The 17,452-nt window shown below is 39.6% G+C and overlaps 1 long non-coding RNA gene across 2 annotated transcripts in view; it reads right to left on the bottom strand.

Moving 5' to 3' along the window:
- Positions 1-17,452, bottom strand: part of LOC130167497 (uncharacterized) — a 105,295-nt gene that overhangs the window by 15,472 nt on the left and 72,371 nt on the right. The window lies entirely within an intron of this gene.

Genomic DNA, 17,452 nt, shown 5'->3' with positions numbered 1-17,452 from the left:
GAAGCTTGTTGGCTAAAAGAGGACGGTGTGAGTCATGGAGGCACTACATGGCTCTCTATTGCTCTTACCAACAGCAGAGTTAGCAACGACAAGGACACTCACATCACACCGATCATCAACGCTATCAAGCTAGTAGTGGCCCTTCATCTCTTTATTGCCTGCATGTGTACATTACATAAGACAGCTTTGCCTTCACTGCTATTCTTGGCATTGAACCCTTGCGGGATCTGCTGTCCTACACCTCTATCTCCATCCAACAGCCAGTCTAATAACATCCTCATTACACAAACCCCCGCTATCTCAGATCCTGATGCAGGTATAGTAGCCACAGCAACTAAGATGGGCATGATGACCAAATCCTTCCTAAGTGTAATTTGGGAGTGCAATGATGTCACAGGATACTTTTTGTTTCTGATGACCTTTAACTGCTGACCTTGAAGACACAGTGTGTTATTGTCTATTGGAAAGTTATTATTATTACAGTGATGGTAGTTAAGAAAGACTAGCAGCTCACAATTAGAATAAACCGCAGAAAAATGTAATCGAGAAAGGAACAGGAGAAATTAATCTAAGTGAATTATCATACTACACAATAATGGTAGAGTGTTGATATTTGAGTCTGACTCTTAAAGCGCTGTTTGTGTTCATTGAGTTATATGGATTTGACTTTATGACAAAGGACATCTTTGTATGTTTATGGATGGCTGTCTGCTTATGCTTATGTATGTGATTTCATGCATGGTTTGTAATGCCTGTGGCAGATGGCTATGTTACTATATATGGCCGTGTGTGCGCACATGGGTGTCATTGCTTACCGAGTGTCCACTTAAGCACTATCAGCGTTTATATGAATATACACAACATCGATCAGAGGTAAACATAATTTCTTAGCTCTATGAGTGACACCAAAATTCAGTTTAAACTTGTTAGCTGCAGATGATTATCACAAAAATACCGGGATTTTTGGTTGTGTGTTGTGTCAGTATGCTCTTGCATGTAAATGCAGGGGTGTGTGCAGTCAGTGTGTGACCCTGGTTTAACCTTGGGTGCCCGTGTCATCCCAGAGATTGATCGGTTTGGGAGGAATCTCAGGCCCCACAGACACATTAAGGGAGTGCGGCTTCGCTGAAGGATTACTCTGCACAGCAGGAGCCTGCCTTTAAACGTGTTAGCATAATGCTAGAGACAGCCAGGGAGAGAGGGAGAGAGAGAGGAGGCGAAAGAACGAAACAGAGAGAGTGGGACAAAGAGAGTGAGAGAGAGTGTTTCAATATAAAGAAACAGAAAATGAGAAGGACCAATATTAAATAGAAAGAAAAAAAGACTGTTAGATTAAAGAAGTCCAGAAGGTGTACTGATCATATACTGACCATATGGAGAAAAGATCATCATTCATTACATAATATTACGCAGTAAAGCAAAGTAAATTGGGTGGTAATTGTATGAGCCTTCTTCAGAGCTCTTGTCTAAACAATAAAGCTTCAGCCTATAATTCTCTCACAATTACCTTAAGAAGAAAATTACATGGTACGTTTTATTCTTGTTCTCTTTTAACTCCTGTAGGAGAATAATGAGGCCCAAAGATGTATAACCTGATATCACCCAGTTGGACGACAACGGAGTACAAGAGTCAGTGTAGGAGAACAACAAACATAACAAGAACAAAAGATATGGTTGGCGGCCAACAGAGTGGGCCAAGACATTTTGACTTTTGGGAAAACATCTGGAAAATAGGAGATTGGGAAACTAGGAATAAACATAAGGTCAAGGCGCATTGCCAGTAATGAGCACATTGAGCACCACTGTGTTCTGCCAGGAGGAGCACATAGTTGGTTAATAAGTTAGGCAAGAGTAGTATAACGAAGCCAAAATGATTGGAAAACAGGATGCACATACACACACATAGCCATTTGAGATATAAAAGGACATGTCATGTTCTGTGTTGGGTTGTTGTCTCCGTCTATGCCTGCTCTAGGGCCGCTGTGAATAAAGAGACTCCCCGCTCTGACACCTGTGTCTTGACTGTCTGATTCCTTTTTCAATCCACCACTTCTCGCCACAACACTCCTCCTCATCCACTTTACAGAATATTATTCACTTTGTTTCAATGTGGTAATCTGTTCAAAACAAGAAGTCTTCATACCTGAGAGAATAGTTTTTTAGTGAATTTTAATGTATTAATTATAAAGATAGAGAACACTTTCTCTTTAAATCATAATTTTATTTTTAATGCTTGTTTTTATCCAACAAGCAAGCAAATTTATGCTGTTGTGTTTAGAGACAAACAGTTATTGCTACATAATTGATAGGTGAGTGTACGTGTGCGTGCTATTTATTGAGCCAGAGGGATAAATCCATTGCATGATTTTGAAAACTTTGTTTAATGAATTTATCTCAGCAAAAACTATTCATGGTTTGGTCCACTCAGACTGCTGCTGTGCTCATCAAATCAAATCAAAATTATTTTAAAAAATGGAAATTTGACAACCAGCGATAAGCAATTTCAAAAATTTCCTCTTTCACCTTCCTTTGTCCTTGTCTGCGCAACCATCAGGCCGCACCATTATAATTGAAGTATAATGAGGATTTTGTGTCTTTCACTCATAATTTGGCATATCTGTCATATTTTACACTGTCAGAGCCTGTTTTCCTTTGTTTACATGTCTGGTGTTAATATTACTCATCGTGTTTTTACCATCTGTCCGATATTCTTGATGTTTGTTAGTGCAAATGAAGCGTGGGAATCCAATGAACTCAGCTCATATGTTTCAGTCTGAACGACTGGTGTGTTGCTACATGGAGCATTAATTAGCTGGAGGGTGAAAAACTAATGGCAAAGGGTTGTGTATTAGTGTTGATGTGAAAAGAAGTATGAGCCTATGTTGCCGCACTTATAATCTAAACCAGAGAGGCTTGTGTGTGTGTCTGTGTATCTGTGTACATGTGTTTGTTATTTGGACTGAGACAAATGGTGGACTGTTAGGGAACAAACATTGGTGACGGGATGGCAAACTGATCATGTGCATCAAGTAAGAGGGTAAGAGGAATCACAATGTGTGTATTCAAAATGTGGCTATGCATGCAACTGTGTTCTTTGCAAAAAAAAAAAAAAAAATCCACGGATGACCATTTGGCCCATCGTTTAGACACACTTTTGATGATCGTAGTTATAATTAACTGCAGGAACAATGATGGTTTTCACTTTTTTCAGTTATTTTGCTAGTTGAATGCTTACGTAGGCAGTTGTAATAACATAATGAAACTCTGCTTTGCTGTAAAGAGAATTAACAGAGTAAATAGCATCAGCTGTTATCAATGAGATAACATTGTGCTTGATTACATGCGTGTAATCCTCATGTTTTCCTGTGAATCCCCTATTCTTATGTAGGGAATCTGAATCCAGCTTCGGCTAAGGAGGACTCTGCCATTAGCAATAAAAACCTGTACATAGAGATATAATTACTTATTGTAAATACATTGAATGGCCACTGCAGAAAGTTTGTTGTTTGATCTCATGAAGATCTTAAGGATTATAGCTTTCAGCAGGTTGATGAAAGGCCCAGTAATCTTTTCCTTTTCACTAACACACATCTAGAAGAACCATCTCAAATCACCACCATCATTCCTCTCGATCACAGTAAATAATAGAACACGAGACAAAAGACATGGTAAAATAGACATTATGAATATGAATATGGTTCCATTTCCGTAAGTGAGTGATTGGCCAATCCTCACTTTGTAGTGCAAGATAAATGAAAGAATGAAAACACACTTTGGGGGATATACATAAAGCAGGATATGGTCTGCTTTAAGATATGTCTAATATATCTGTCTTGTGTTACGGTGGTGTTACCAATGGCTGAAATCAATCAATCAATCAGTCTATCTATCTAAACTGTAGATTATACAGTAAAAACAAGGGACAGTAACAAGGGGAGTATATGATTGCTCGTCTTATATGTTAATGGCCAACATACAGTATCATTTCACATCAGGCAGCAGCCTTATAGAGGGAGGCCCAGTGCATTAGCAGTGCAGCATGTATTGTTGGATAAAGCTCTTTTTTCTGATACATGCCTGTCACAGCAGCTTATAGAAAAATGGCTCACACATACACACCAGACTCATACACACACAAACATGCACTTGCCCTGTAAGCTTTTGAGTGAGTGCTGTCCAAGGTTCTGAGAGTTAAGCTCCTCTCTTGGCATTGGCTGTATCACAGAGGCTGCCACTGGCCATGGTGCTGAAGTGGCAAGGTGTGCTTATGCACTATTGTGTGTGTGTGTGTGTGTGTGTGTGTGTGTGTGTGTGTGTGTGTGTGTGTGTGTGTGTATGTGTGTGTGTGTGTGTGTGTGTGTGTGTGGCGTGTGTCTGTGTTTGTGCATGTGGTGTGTACATTGCAGCTTTTGTAACAGGTATGTGCCACTCCAGTGAGGTGGTGATTTCAGGTCAAACCTTTTCAGCACTGCCAATCCCAAACACTTTCTCCCTCAAAGAAACTCAGACTAGAAAGAGAATAATCTCTCAGAGATGGGGACTTTTCCAACCTTTTCACAAAGCCACTTGCTAAAAAAGAAAAAGAAGAAAAAAAAAAAGAAAATGGCCCCGGAACCCCACCCATCCACCCCACCCACATACAATAACAAACACTCCTTCCCAGGGCCTTGATGGCACTGAAATTCACCTATTTAAAAGGCAGACAAGCCCAAAGACAGGCATCTGGTAGAGAGAGATAAAGAAGAGATGTCCTCTGACTCACTGACCCCACGCATCTCTTTCCTTTCTTCTGCCCTCCCCAATCCCATCAGCCCCACTCCATCATCCTGAATAGGCATCACTCAGATGCCTGACAACAAATCAGGATAAATGGCAGACTCATACTGTCCATTCACTTTCCTATGGTCTCTTATAGAAATCTCAAGCTGTTGGAGGGAGGAAAAGAGATGCACATCTGAATAATGCAACAGGCTAGGGGGAGTAGAGAAGAAACACTGGAGAGGAAGGGGATAGACAGATAGAGAGATGATTGACAGAGGGAGGGGTATGATGGAAACAGAGCAGAAGTCTGAGTAAGAGAGTTGAAAACAAGGTTAGAGAGTGGGAGATGCGACGGGATGAAGAACAGAGAGGCAAACGGAAAAAGAAAAGAGGATGGAAATAGAGATAAGAGGAAGAGTCGAAGAGGAAATATGGCAGATAGAGAAAAGGCGGGATCAGAGAGTTAAAAATGGTGTGTAAAGAAGCAAGATAAATGGAAGGAATAAGAGCACAAGGGAAAAAGCAAGAGTAATAGTGTAAGTGAAAGAGGGAAAAAAGAGGTGGAAGCAGAGAATCTAGGAGGCAGCAACTCTGTTCCACTTTTGGCAACAAGACTGCATACAACACTGCTATTCCCTTCTTCTCCCTGCCATGTTCTCCTTTTTTCTCATCATAGCTTGTTGTCCTTCTTGATGTGTCTTGCTTTTTTGTGGGTTTTCAATGGTTTGTGGCTTTTCAATCACACCTATTTCAATACCCTGCTCTCCTTTTGCATTCCCTATCCTGCGAGGCATCTTTGGCCCTCACTGACTCCATCTGCATCTCTGTCTCCACCCTACAGTGGATTCTTACCCCTCACATGCACTGTTTTGTTTGTCAGCTGCACAGTGATGACTCAAATTACGGACCTCTATTGGTTTAGCGTGTCCACAGACTATTAAAGTACTGTTTTGATTAGCTGTGTGTGTGTGTCAGAGGAAGAGAAAAATAAGAGAGCACGGCTGCGTCGGAGAGTCGTCACTTCTATGTGCATGTGTGAGCCTTCATATTCTACTCCTGTTTTGATCCATCTGTCGCATTTCAGAAGCTATAGTAATATAACAAAGCAAACACACACAGGGCTGAGTAACACACAAAGTTGTCCACTCAAAACTGAAACGCAATAACATGTTAAATATACACTGAAAACAAGCACAGAACTTAGCCAGCATGTCAACTGTACAGTGGCCTAACAGTACTAGTACTTACTTCTGTGGGCCATAAGAGGTTAGTAGACAACATTATAATTGTGATAAATTAAATGAAAAACTAGAGGCTCTCCATCTCAAAATGAAGACATTGTGTAGGTATTGCAGTTGGGATATGTGCCTGAAACATTACCAATGAGCATTAGCGATTAGCATTAGTGCTTTCTGTATATTTGATATTTAATCCATTAAGTGTTAAGGGTTAGCATTAGCGATTACAATACAATTCACAGGATAAAAAAGTGTTAATGTTGATTGTTAAGTCATTTTGCGTCGGTAAAGTCAGACAAAATAGTTTAATTTATGTAGACCAACCCCAATAATCCATGTGGTTATAGCTTTTTACTGTGACCTATGAACAGTGTTTTGTCTATTCAGAGTGGGTAAAAGTTAGCTATTGTTAGAGAAGTAGTCAGGTAAGGCTTGGAAGATAGATTTAATGTACCATACCTAGCCAACTGGCAGAACTAAGCAGGTAACAGGCCTAGACAACCTAAATTAATACAGTTAAAGGGGTAATACGAGTTGTTAACATGTGAAAAAGCAAACAATAAATAATTGTACTCTTGCAGGTGTGAAAGTATGTCGAATCCTAAGTATGTACAATGCGGTTCATGTACATGTTTAAGAAAATGTTGGTGAGTTGTGCCGCACACACTTGTTTTGTGTACTCAATGAAGCAGTATGAGCAGAACTATAGTGATTACAGCCCTGTTCACAAGCAATAGAAAAGCTGATGCACACCGAGTGGAACGCCAGATGATGTTATGAACAGGGTTGCTGAATACTGTCACATGTTCTGCACAGTGTGCACACACCCCTGTGATTAAAAGTGTTACACCAGTCTGGACCACACGTTGCATTCTGAGCCTTGAACACTACCATCAGCTGTCTTTGTTTCGTTTTATCTCCAGTGAGAGCAATTTCTCATAGTCTGGCAGTCCCCTTTTTCTTCCTGTCCTGTTTCATATTACCACGCCTTTCTCTAAATTAAGAGTTAAAATCTTTGATGTGTCAATTTTTATGCTAAAATATGAGAAAAGAGGGATGGAGAAGGACCGGGGGGGATGTAGATTGAGGGGACATCACACTGAATAATGCAATAACAGACTCCATGGGCTACTTGTTGTCATTATTTATTTATTTATTTGTCTGAAAGAACAGCACATCCATTCCTCTTTCTCAGGCAATTACTTTTAATTGGATAACCTTTTCGTTTGCTGAAGAGCACTATTTTTAACTTAGAAAGCACAAGGTGTTGAAGCGCCATGCTTTCCCTCAGGAACAGCTCACTACACAGATAGGTAAACTGAAGGGGAGAGTCTGTTAATATGGAAAGGAGATGCAAGAAGTGGGAGGGAGACAGGGAGAAGCACGCACATCAAACAGATGGAAATTCCTTGTTTAGGGTGATTTCTCATGGAAAAAAAGAGTAGAATAAAGTTTTGAAGTGAAGAGATAACAAAAACATTCATTCTTGATACATATGGAACAACTCCACCTCAATGAATAAAAGTAGGACTTCATAACTCAACAAAGTTTTACAATTCATATAAGTATTGATACTATCAGCCGGTGGACTCTGAGATATTTCTTACCAGGCAGGACTGGCTGATAAGAGACTCAGTTCTTCTTTTCAAGTCTCTCATTCATGTTTTGGGATAAATCTGAAATCACTTGCTTCTACCATTTAAAAAAAAAAAAAAAAAAAAGATAGACTATGTCACCTTTTGGGCAGCAGTCCCAAAATGTTACCAAATGCATTTAAAATTGTATGAGACATCAGGTGTGGGCTCTTAAATTACACCTCACATCTAATCAGGGTAAAAGTCGGTCTGATTCTAAGTCTCAAAGCTATCAAGCAAAGTTTAAATGACAGCTGCTGTGTGAATACGGTGATGGAATTAATTTTTGAACATTTGTAGGAAACACAAGCACAACTTTGTTTCACCACTGTTACAATTGCTCTCTTGTCTGTGTACTAATTTAATGAACCAAAGAGCATCCTATATTGCTACTGCTGCTAAACATTAGCATGAATATCCAGCAGACATTTGATGTAATGGATAACCGGGCAGTAGTTGGGTACGTGTCCCTGAGAAAAATCTAAGGAGACAGATAGAGGGAGCCTGTGCCAAGTAAATGTTCACTGCTCTGTAAAATACATTGGTGGATGTCATTTGCTATTCACTATGCATCAGTTGAATTTGACTGTTTCATCAATTTGTATGCTCCATGTGTCATTTCATGTTGTTTGGTTCAACCTGCATCTGCTGCCATAGGCTGTCGAAACAAATAACAAATCTAATCCCAGACAAAGTTGGTTCAGATGCTTTTGCTAAAAACTTCAGTTCTATCTATGATTATTTTAATTATTGCTTCTTATGACTGTTATATAACTGTTTTTGTTGATTTTAAAAGAATACTACAGAAAAAAGGGCCTGCTGGCACACCACAGTTCAAGGTCAACTCCCAAATCACCCAACCACATCATCCTGTAGAAGGTCACTAAGACCAAGAGGCTGCTGGTTTGGCTGAAAATAAATTCTTTGAAGTAAGTGAACTTTAAACTTTGAGATTTTTGGATAAAAAATAGTCCTGTCAAAGCCAAAGAGCTTACCGAGGGATCAAACTGTGTGTCCTTCAGTATGCCATTAGTAGGGAAGAATTAGATGTGTCTAGGAGTAGTAGTAAATTACAGCATGGACAATACATGGATTTGGCTAAAATGTGAGATTATTACAGGTGAAACAACCTTATGCTGAGGGCTTATGTAAACTGGCAGTGTGCCAATAAATAGGAAACAGGCCAAGTGTAAACAAAATACAGATTTTGTTAGGTTTTTGGGCAACCCCACTTGTAGTTGACAAGGCATGAAATCAGAGGGAAAGGGCTACAAATAAACTAAGCTGGTGTGATCTTGTTCTCTGGACAGCCTTCAGTGTGTTTTCAGGATTATACTGTCTTTTCTGCAGCACTGTCCAAACTGTTTGTGATTTTTTTTTTTGACATAGAAGGGGATGCTGACACATCCAACATTTTTTGTTTACATGTTTTGCACCTGAGCCGATGAAAATTCAGCTGAATATAAACACGATTGTTGCTTATATTTAATCAAATTTCATGACAGGCAACACTGCAACTCATCCACAGGCAAGTACAAACCAGCAGAGACCTCAAAAAGCAATCAAGCAATCAACACCTAGGTTAAAAGAAAGGTACAACTGCACTATGTTCAACCAAAAGCATATTTACACATATTCTTGCCGCACTCCTTATAGTTAGAGGACAGATTCAGATTGAAAACATGATCTTTTTTTCTTCACACATTTGTTTCACCATCACAACACTATGATCGCTCCTTGCATGATGATTGTTTAGATGTCGAAGGCTCAGTTGGCTCAATAATGTCCTAAACCTATTAAAGAATTTGAGAAGACTGGGACTGCAATGCCAAAGGGAAGATTTATATAATAATTTATTAATCTCACATTTTTAAAACATAACATATGAAATATATATGGAAAATGTCATGCTAAACCCATTTCAAGAACTACACTATATGATCCCTTGTATTTTATCATTTTATTGTGTACATTTTGTTTCATTATGTATAATTCATGTATTAGCAGCATTTTTTGTTTTCTTTGGCCAGTTTTTTTTTTTTATATTGTTTTACTAAAATAAGTAATCTGTGCCCTATGTAGTAATCCTAGTTTTGGTTCTGTGTCTCACATGTTAACAATATCACGAATAAAGTGGTTTATTTCAGGAATTCTCTAAGAATATAAAGCTTGTTCGTGATTTTTTTTTTGCATGTGTGTATTTGTATATGTATTTGTCTTTGTGGATGTGTTTCCATCTGTTTTGCCTGCATAAGATAGCAATTGTTCAAAACATTGCATCGATCCACCATAATGTGTAGAGGTTGGAGGACTGGGTGCATGCTGAATTGATTACGTGTGGTTTTATTTAATTTGAAATCAATGGTAAAGAAAATAGACAGTCAAATTTATCTGCAACTAAAGTGTAACTGAAATACCAAGATATTGATCAGCATTTCCCACAATTTGTACTTCTATATATGGTAGGAGGCAGTTACAAATAAATAATGCATTGTATGCTTGTTGAGTGAGCCTTGCTTTTATTTGATGTTTTTTCTTGAGCATTTTTTTTTTCCTTTTTCCAATAATCAGCCATGTCGGGTTGGTGAGGGGCTGCTTCATCATCAACTTATAACTTATCACAAATTAGATCAAGCACAAAAAGAATCCCTGTTTTAGAAAAGAGGTCTTGACATTGGTCTTACTTGGCTTCCATGTCACTTACGGTATCTGACAGTTGTGCAGGGTTGTCATTACAATTATTCATTTGTTAAATTACTACGTGCATTGCTTAGGAATGCCCAATAACTTGTAACGTACCACACTCGTATATGAATATCCAATATGGTTACTGTACTCAGCTATTTAGCCATCTGTTACCCTCGAGGTGGCATTACTATGTATTAACTTTCAGATATGTTAGTTAATTGGACAGTCTTTTACCTGCTGTTTCTTTCTTTTACTTATTCTGCTGCAGGCTAGCTGATGATAGGCTAAGAGACCTGATCAGAGAAATACACTATCCTGAGCCGTCGTGCAGATATGATACTGCTGTAGTACCTTATGTGAGTGTGAGAATATGTGTGTAGACCTGCATTTGCAATTGGCCTTAGTTATGTGAAATGTTCTTGTCCTTGTGTGTTCCCATGTGCATGTGTGACCTTAATGCAGGTGGTTGTATGGTAACTCAGTTCTGCGCATACGCAGCACTTGAGGTGCCGCTCTTTCAGCAAAGCCTCTGATCATAATCTGACTGCGGCTTTCATGTGATCCTGAATGCACTGAGAGTGCAGATGTTTGTTTTACTTGAGCACTGCTCATTGCTGTGCCTCTGGCACACTGCTATAGCTACAATTTATTGTGTGTGAGCTTGCTTGAAATGATTATCAAGTGTGTATGCATACAGTAAATGACTGTACTCTAGAGTTAGGACAAGAATTGCAATACATAAACGGCAGTGATGGTACATTGCTTTCATTTGAAAGGCACCTGTTCTTTCTACCAAACAGACACTCTCACCTGAAAGCACGCATACAGTGCATACACAGATTCTGCAGACTGGGGTATCTTTGCCCCAACTCTTCTATTTCACACAAGCTAGTCTCTCTAATAGAACTTTTTAGGCTTGACCTCTGTGGATCCAAACTGTGAACATTTGTATGTATGTGGCCAGCCAGTCAGAGCTTATTCAATCCTGTGAGGCCTGCCCATGTAAAATGGCAAACATCAACCCATTCCTCATCCACTTTCCTTCAGTAACAGCAGATGACTATATAACTGAAAATGGGTTTGTCTGATGCGTATGTAACTGTTATTTTATGTGCCTCAGTGCTTAGCAATCTGGCGTTTCAGGACTGGCCAGACTGTACTTGTTAGCAGCGGTGGGCCTTTTTCCAGCAATCTCCTCAAATTGCATGCCACTGCATCAGACCCGCCACTTACTTCTCCGGAATGTGACGGCGGATTGTCGCATTAAAAGTCCTATGTCACTGTGACCCCAGATCCACAGTTGATGTAAGTCAGCATGAAGACTTTGCTGCCAACCTTGTGTCATCACCAGACAAGCATATTCCTAGTAGCTGACCCATCCACTCATTGCTACTAAGCTCTCGTGAAAAAGTGTTACCCAACAGGTACTTCTGGATCTGAACCTATGTTTTTACTTTATTTCATCTATGGGTTGCTAACTGCTATGTTACAAGCCACATAATTAGAACCATCACTCACTCACTCACAATGAGGATTTTGCCCATGGTCAGCAGAGCCACATGTTCATAGACCCAGCATTATAATACACAACTACTGTGAGAAAATTAAACCAATTCTTCTGTGCTGAATAACACTATTTTGCGCATTGTATTTCTCTCTTTTAGTAACACTAACAGCTTGGTGAAATGCCAAGCTGTTCGCCTAAATTTACTTTTATGAAATTCTTTTGTGAATTATGCTTATGTGGGTTGCAACAAAATTGAGTCAGTACCTTTTTGGGTTTTTCCCCTTTCCTTTAGTGTGTCAGTAATAGGTTTTTTTGTGCATGTAAAAGGTCAGCTAAACAACGCTTAAAGTCCACAGCAAAGAGAGTTATTTTCTCCCACAGGACACACTGCTACTGAACTGCCTCATTTGTATTGCAGGCTCTTCACCGGTAACTTATCTAAATCACGATGTAACATATTCACATAATGTCTGTCTATGGGATAGTTTGGCATGCCCTCATAAAACCTAATAAGAATGGAGCCTGGGACGAGTTTGGTTAGTTCTAGCCTGTCAACATGTCAAGAAGACGCTGTTCTTTTCTTTGCAACCGCATTTTCCCTTTATATATATGAATAAACAACGGTGCACTTTGGTTATGTTTTGTATTTCGGTACTTCCTGACAGCAGACATTTCTCACTACAGTAAGCATTTGAGCACATTTACCACACATGCACGAATCAACAGGGGAACAAAGTATATAGAAAAAAACAATAAACAGGAGCAGGCATAGAATTAACTGAGCTCGAACATTCATTGATGGATTTGAGAAGTTGTCATCTCAAATCAATTATGCTATATTAGCTTAATTACTAGTTTCTTAGTTTACTTTTAAAACCTCCACACCGGTAAGACATGAGGTCATGCTCACAGGCACTAGGTGCTCTGTGTCTTGGCAGGCTTCCGGAAGTTCAGTCAGTCAAAAGAACGTGAGCTTTCGAGGAGACTCTTAATGAGGTCCGAGCTAATATTGCCTGTCACAGACAGAGACTCAACTGAGGGGCTGCATGACAGGCAGTTTGAGATAAATAAGGACTTGATTTGAACTGTGAATCATTCAAAGCTGCTCTAACAGAGCCATAGAATAAAAATAATATAGAGCTAGAAATGAGCATAACTTAAGAAATAACTCACATAATTGGTAAATGGACTACACTTATAGTGCTTTTCTTGTCTTATTGTCCACTCAAAGTGCTTTACACTACAAGCCACATTCACCCGTTCACACACACTTTCATACAGCGCTTTCGTCTACACATACAGCGCTTCTATTGTAGACACACTCATAAAATGATGGAACAGCCATCAGTATCTTGCCCAAGGACACGTCAACACAAGGAGCCAGGGATCAAACCACTGACCTTCTGATTAACAACAACAACAACAACACCTGACTTTCACTGCGTTAGACCCCACTGTAAGTTTGTGAACAATATGTATGGTATATCTATATATAGTTTATCTACTGAACAAATGTACGCTTCACTAAGCCTAGTGATCCACGCACCAAGTTTAGCTCTCTGTTTAATGAGACAGTACTATTAATGGTGACAGTCAGGACTTGTGTCATCTTCATAATAGATGAGGTTGCTAATATGACTTTAATAACCAGCCAACCACTAACATTAAAGCAAGATCTGAGTTTTAAGTTTTCTTTTTCTTCATTATCCTCAAAGGAGTAGTTTCTCTGGTCTTACATCTCCTTTGTCTCCTGTTTCATATTTACTTTTTACTTACTGCCCTGCAACTTTGAAATCTATTGGTTCCCTAAAGATTAAAGTTAGTGTGTGTGTGTGTGTGTGTGTGTGTGTGTTGCAAAAATACAATTCCCTTTATGTCCATTTTATATAATAACTTGTGGTATGTATGCATGGAAATGTTGGCATAGTTATAACAAGACAGTTTGACTGTGTGAATGTACAGATGTGTTTAATTACAATCTTTAGGGAAATGAGAGGAAAACACAAGTGCCTGAAGGTGCAGCTGAACACTTAAAAAATGCATCATGTCCCACTGAGGCTGTGAGACTGGTCACAGTGACATGCCTCACAGAGTTTTCTTCATAATGTACAATTTTACTATGAAAGGTCAGGGCAAATACTCGCACAAAGCATCGCTAATTGATGTGAACTGAAAAGGGAGTGCATTAGAGGCACTAAACTGAATGGATATTATGTGTGAGGAGTGCATGTGTGTATGTGTGTGTTTGTCAGTGGGAGGGAGGGTATTTCTGGGTGAGTGCGTTTGCAAGCTTCAATGTGTGTGTGTGTGTGTGTGTGTGTGTGTGTGTGTGTGTGTGTCTATGTGTGTATCCATGCCTATGTGTTTACGTGTCAGTGTGTGTAATTGGCCTGACGTGGTTTGTGTTATTTCAGCCCAGGGGAGGTAAGTTATTGGACTGACCTCTGTAGTGTGACAACAGTAGAGTCTGAGGCAATCTAAAGGCCCAAACATCAGCAGCCACCAGCAACCAAAACACATTAAAGATTAAAGCAGTCGCTCAGAACAAAGCCACTGGTGTGTGGTTTGTTAAAAGCGGACTTTGTGTGTATCAGTTCAGTTGTGGCTGGTGGGGGCGCTGTATTTGTTTGAGGGTGGGTGTGGGTGTGTGTGTGTGTGTGTGTGTGTGTGTGTGTGTGTGTGTGTGTGTGTATTTAGGAATTTGAGTCACTGTTGTGTAGTTTGTTAGTGGGGATGGATATTTGAGAGTGTTGCTGAATCCACAGTGGCCACTTTGAAAGCCACTTATGAAAATGCTTGTGTGTGTTCATGTGTATTTTGTTACACTTACATAGGGACATTTAACGATTTCGGCAGTGCAATATCCTTCTAAAATGAACTGTGAAATTCCAACGAGGTAGGATAAAAAGGTTTGTTCTGTTCCTGGTCACTGAAAACTGTTTTTGAAGATGAAAGATTTACATGTTTAAGCAGCAGGTATGTCACAGTTAGAGACATTTTGATGGCCACAGTGGCTGATGAGGGCTGTGTGTGTGTGTCAATGTGAGTGTGGATCATGACTGAGATGATTTTGGCAAGGGTGAAGGCAGATAACACCAACTTGTTAACTTAGAATCTGGGCCCTTGTTAACAACATCTTCAGAGGATAGTTGACTGAAAACAACATTGTCATCTGCCCTTGTTAAAATGGAACCCGATACCTCATTTATGTGTGTGAGACGACTGTGTGTGCGTGTTTTGTTGGCCATGAAATGTGAGTGCATATTTAAGATTCTGTATTATAGTTGCATGGTGTGACAGAAGCCAAATTCCCCATGAGTGAGAGGGCAAAGTCAAACTGGAAAAAGGAAGTAAAGAAGAGAAGGACAAAATGTGCTGAGAGTGACAGGGAAAGGAAAGAAGAAAACACTGGAGAAAATACTGTGTAATAAGAAAAGACACAGTCAGAATGTCAAAGAGACAGCACAGGAAACAGATCAGAGGCAAGGAAACAAAACTGGACAGATGCATTGGTGACTGAAGGGTATGGAATACTAACCAAGACACAATTAAAGATATCACATTAATGCTTAAAGAAACAGAAACTAAAATTCCCTTTTATTTTCATTGAAAGTCTGAATAGAAAAGGAGAGGAAGCAGCAAGAGAGTGACGAAGACTAGATTAATGAGGCATCCTTGAATTAATGACATTTGTAACATGATTCAAAAATAAAATGATATAAAAGCCAGAATTTGCAGCAGTTAATGTTTTTTGGTTTGACCTCACCAATGTGGACTAAGTCACAATGTACAATGCTGCTTTCCTGCTGTACTGTAATGTCACAAACAGTTGTAACCATGTATAAACTGTCACAAAAAGAAAGGAAAAAAAGGTTTGACTTATGATTGCCACTGGTGAGAAATGTGAAATGCTTCAGCAAAGTATAAAATAAAAATGGAGAAAGGAAAATTATGAGATCCACAGGGAAAGCACCAGAGAACAGCCATTGCTGTTTCAGCACAATCTTCTCCTTTGTCCCAGTCCTCTCACTGAGTATTTTAACACAGTATTAACGATTTCCATATGTGTGGGATTTTTGTGTGTGTGTGTGTGTGTGTGTGTGTGCATTTGTGTTGCCTAAGGGCTGCTGAAGGGGGTTACTCCCCTGCATGAGCAAATGTTGTGTTTTTACTTGTGTCTCAGCCTTTAAGCCACAGTTGAACACACACTTGCACAAATTGCTAACTGATGACCAACAGTTTCTAATGTCGATACAAAATGATGTTGACTCTGATGTTGTACTGTTAAGTTTTGCCTAGTTGGTGAAAGTAAGGTAAAAGTACTTGCTCATGTGCTGTAATTGGGTACAAAGTTTGAAGTACTTATACTTGAGAATTTCCATTTTTTGCTACTTTACACTTCTACTCCACTACATCTTGGAAGGAAATGTTGTGGTAGGATACTATAGTAATTTTGTTGTATGAATCAGGTACACTGAAAAAAGTTTCCTGTAAAAATACAACCACAAAGTTACTATTGTAACTTCCTTAATGAGTTAATTATTGTAAAATGTTTTAGTGTTTTACAGACTATGAGGTTTACAGTGTAATACTGTTGCTAGACTTTGAAGTAATGTACTGTATTTCTACAGTGTTGCAACTAATTTATATCAAGTTTTTAACTGCAGTTTACAAACCACTTAAAAGTTTTCTTCTTTGAGAACATTAATCAGTCCATGCTCCCTGTCAAACTAAAGCTCTGATGCCTGCAGTTCGGCCTGCTACCCCGACAGATGTGGCCACTAACTGTATGACATTCCCCTCACAAGAGTTGAGAAAATGGAGTGAATGATCAGCTCCTATGTGAGAAAATGGTTAGGAGTCCCAAGATGTCAGAGCAATATCAGCCTGTACGGACACGGAATACTCAAGCTGCTTCTCTTGTGAGTCTTGCAGGGGAGTTTAAATACACCATGGCAATGCTAGAGATGACCCTCTAAGAGTGCCAAGACACAACTATACAGGATGTTGGACCATCTGGGTGGAAATTGACACCAAAGGAAACTGTAAAACAGGCATTCCAGCATGCACCCATTGTGGGCCATGTTCAACGAGGAAGAGGAGGATTGGGCCTTTGTCAGGGCAGACCGTTGTGGAGCAAGGCAAACTCACTGGAACGACTGATCCTGGAAGTCTGGTGTCAGAAGGAGCAAGATGGGCTAAGGTTGTCTCACATGCCAGGCAGGGGCAGTGGATGAAATGGGAGCGTGCTGACAAATTTAGGCTTAGCTGAAAGGACTTGTGGGAGATGCAAGGAAGCAGAATATGATGTCCTTCCTTCATCAAAGAATCTCATCTAGGTGAAGATCTATCATACCCTCTGTGTTCAACTCCAGCTACCGTCAGGCAAAACCTCAGTGGAACGCAGTAAACAACATTTATCCAAGAAGCGGGACAAGGACAGAGAAAGCCTCCTCCACTGACCAGTGTTGTACAACTGGAAGGAGCTGGGACTGGGAAGTGAAAGCTGACCGTTTTACAGTCCCATCAGAAATAGTCACCACCACCTTGAGATAAAATAAAATGATAAAAACATTCTGTCTCAGGGTATCCTAAATCAAGTCATTAGTCTAACTGCTTTGTGA

This window comes from Seriola aureovittata, chromosome 4 (genome assembly GCF_021018895.1).
Source record: "Seriola aureovittata isolate HTS-2021-v1 ecotype China chromosome 4, ASM2101889v1, whole genome shotgun sequence".
Classification (NCBI taxonomy): domain Eukaryota; kingdom Metazoa; phylum Chordata; class Actinopteri; order Carangiformes; family Carangidae; genus Seriola; species Seriola aureovittata.
The sequence above is the reverse complement of the archived record's forward strand: the minus strand, read 5'-3'. Positions and strand labels throughout refer to the sequence as shown.